Below are 4,006 nucleotides of genomic sequence, written 5' to 3' on the forward strand. Positions count from 1 at the left end.
GAGTCCGATAATAATGTAACTCAACTGTGGATAAAGACCTCAACAGAATGGGAAGACACAGTGGAGACCCAAAAGTGCAACAAAGTGTGACAAGGTTGAGCTAAGACTCAAGGGCATGGGTGAATATTCCCAGCATTAGAAGTGGGCGGGGACGGAAGGGCCATCAGTGTAGCATGGTGTGAAAACGGCTACTCTGATGGCCCTGCGGCTGCTGTGAGCCCGTGATTCACACCTCACAATCCTTCACTTTCCTCGGTTGTCCACCAGTCCTGACCTCTCTCCTTCCCTCTATGTTACTGCTTTTCCTCCGTGTTGCCTCTCAGCAACCCTTTGTATTGCTTCGTTGGTGCAAACAAAAAAGCGTTATGATACACAGCCAACGCTGGGAACGTCATAGCCCTTTTAAAAAAAATTCCTCCCCCGCCTGTGTCTTTGTCCAAACACACTGCTTTACAACATAGGTGCGAAACATTGACAAAGCTGCTAGATGTCATAGGTGATGCCTATCGGCTTTGCCAATCATTGAATGCTTGCATTAATTTTGCATTTTTTTCTTTTTGGAGGGCCTGCGTGCATCTGTGGTCATTTTTTTTTATGGCGCTCGCAGCATTGGCAAATAATATTTTTTCCATTTGCCAATGCTGAACAGCATCAGCAAAAAGCGTGTCAAAAAGCATAAACATAGTTCAATGACTCCCTTAACAGTATAGTTAAAAAAATATTGTGTACATTTAGCAAGGTAGAGGTTTCTTCAATATAGCGCACTAGAATTATGTAGTAATCCAGTTCCAAATTATGTGGCGGCATTGAGTAAGCTATCCACGAAGAAAAGGCATATTACGCAGCATTCTTTGGTGCCATCTGCTGCAGTATTTTTTACAGTGTCTTGTCTTTTCAGCACTCACATATGCCATTTTTCAGTAGTATTGGTGTAGCACCTGAACACTGTTGCAAAGGGTCTGCCTTTGAACCGCATGATGCCTGGTGCTATTCGGTTTTTAAGTAACGTTTGATCATTTGAGCAAGATGCATCTCTCTGGCTGTTGGAATCAGCACATTATGCAGCAGATGATGGATTATGCGGCACGTGTTTTGTTTATACCGGTTTATGTAGAAAATTACGTGGCTTCAGAACCCCATTTATTCCAGAGTCTCTTGCTATTCCCAATCAGCAGGTGTGCATTGATGATTGTTTCTCTCCTGAACCAAAAATAGCTTGCATCATGTACACAAGGAAAAGCTTACAAATGGATTGTATGTTGAATAAAACAAAGTAAGGCCTTTGAAATTCCACAAGTACCTCGCTGAGGTAAATTGTGGTATAAGATTTGCTTACGATTGTAGTAAGTCTATGAATATTTTGTTATTTCTTCCCGATGGTGATAGTGTGTCAAAAGACGTGAGAGTGGTGCTTGTTATATATCTTAGCTTTTTTATGTTATTCTATATTAGCTGATTTGTCTGCAGCGGCCCACCGTTGAATGTAGAAAGGATGTTATGTTGTGTGCAGGGCCACTGGAATTATGCGACAAGAGAGGACCAACTGATGCATCAGAGTTGACTAAATTATGCGAAAAGTAAAGCCAAATTAAACACCATAATGTGCCACTTTTTTGTGATAGTATTACTTCAATGTTTTGTCATTTTCACATGTTAACACTGGGCAAAGGTTTCACCTCACTAGTACCAGTTTAACATCCAAATTCAGCAATTGACCACAGAGCGTGACCAGTGAACCTTTGCACAGGGTCTTGCACTGTACAGCAACATCTTTTGCAGCATTTTTAGTATCTTTTCTTCTGTTTGAATTTTTTGTTGTTGTTAGAATCAGCAGATGATGGATTATGATGGATTATGTAGCAAATGCAGTAAATACATAGTTATGCAGAAAATGCAGCAGCCACAAAATCTCATAATTCCAGTAGTCCTGGTTTGCTGGCTTTTATAAAACGACACACTGGCCGTTAACCAAGCCTCTACCTTGACCTTGACCAAACAGCTGTCTCATATCAGGTACAGCCTTCTGATGCATTGGCAGTTTCCAATATCGTCGGAACTTCTTGGAGTTTGGATTGCTTCAATCGCACGTTATATGGAATCCCCTCTCCTCTGCACTCTTATACGTGAATTGAGATTATTTGGTGTACACAATTTGTAAGCAGTTTCCGTCCAATCTCAAGTGGGTGTGGCTATGACAGCCACCAAGCAATGGCTGACCGGCCTCATTGCTTTAAGGCGGCCCAATAAGCAGTGCCACTGGAATTATGCAGCAAGGGAGCGTCAAATTATGCAGCAGGTTTGAGTACATTATGCGGCAAGAAAAGGAAAATTACACAGCTTTACGTGGCCCGTATGTGATGATATTACTTCATTGTTTTGTCCTGTTTAAGCTTTTTAACACTGTCTGGGCATTGGTTGTACCCCATTAGTAACAGTTTGAAACCCAAATGTAGCATTATACGTTCTTTTATTTAGTAACATCACTTCCATCCCGTATGAGACCTAGAGAGCTCACTCCAACTCTCCTGATGCATGCACATTCAAATTTCTCATTCTTATTTTACTTCAATACAGGGATCTTGACTCCATAATAGTGCCGCTAACAGCCATAACCAAAAACATCACTTAGGCATGATTTAATTAGCACTAGCTCCAAGTAATGTCCAGTTTAGCTCTAGTCACAAATGATCAATAAGTGGATGCTTTCCTTGCATAATTGCTGATTGTAGTTATATGGAGGGCTGCTTACTTTTGAAAATAAAAAAAAGCAGGAGGCAAAGTCAAGTCCCATACTGTGATCAGGCCTCCCATTTCCGGTACTTAATTTGACAAGGTGGTTGCAGGTGGTGGCCACCGGCACTCGTTTTTGGGGACTAAAACAGTACAACAGAGAAAGGCAGAATATGTGTAACGAAAGAGGACTGGAAAATAGAGACAAGAGCAGAAAGCAGGGATGAAAAAGAACCTGCAAAAGTACAATAAAGGCACAGGGAGTGTTTGGTGGTAGTGGACACAACTGTCAAGCCTGCGTTCGGCAGCACTGTTAACGAGCTTTTGAGAAAAACTTTGAGCCCCGGCACATATTATTTGACAAATTAAGCACTGATTTCAGCTGCCTGCGGCCTCTGCTTTCAACAGAATTCAATGGGGGAAATTCATTCTTCCGGTTATTTTAAACAAATCTCCCTCTTTACTCTTCTAAAATGTTGGCATTTTGCTCCACCGAAGGGCATCTATCCCGATCTGCCACTGCTCTCTGTGCTGCTGGTAGGGGCCCGACAATGCTGTCCCTGCCTATCTCAATCCAGACGTGCAGCTTAACCTGCAATTACAGTGCAGATGCTCTGCTGATGCCCCTCAAGCCTTTTTTATGCTTGCTTGCTCGCCCTATGTGCCCCCTGGGCAGTTTGCAGTCTGCTCTGCCTGCCCGTGTGATCTGCGGTAAGTCTCCAGAAGTGTAGAGATGGCGGGCCGGGTATACCAGAAGAAGAAAGGTGGGCGATGGGAGGGCTGGATGCAGGAGTAATGCTTGATAGGAGTAAGTAAGGTGGCGAGGGAGGGATGGGTCCGTGTTTACTAGAAGCAGGGTAATGAATGATATGCCAGGAAGTGAGGGTGGTGAGGGAGGGCTGGATCTGGGTATACTAGAAGCAGGGTAATGAGAAATACCAGGAAGTGAGAGGGAGCTAGGGGAGGCCAGGATCTGGTTATGCTAGAAACAGGGTAATGAGCGTTGCCAGGAAGTGAGGGCGGGCTGGGTCCGGGTATGCTAGAAGCAGGGTAATGATATGTTAGGAATTGAGGGGGAGCGAGGGGAGTGCTGGGTGTAGGTATGCTTGCAATGTGGTACATGCACAATGCAAAGCTCCAAGTCATATTTTAAAAGCCACAGATAAATACCGTGCATTCTTGCCCTTTCCCTGTGATACAGGGCAGTGCAGCAAAGTAACATGCTGTGCTGCCCTGCACCACCATTCCCATAAATATGCCCCTAAGCTCACAAACT

The sequence above is a fragment of the Lissotriton vulgaris genome, chromosome 10, assembly GCF_964263255.1.
Source record: "Lissotriton vulgaris chromosome 10, aLisVul1.2, whole genome shotgun sequence".
Taxonomy (NCBI): domain Eukaryota; kingdom Metazoa; phylum Chordata; class Amphibia; order Caudata; family Salamandridae; genus Lissotriton; species Lissotriton vulgaris.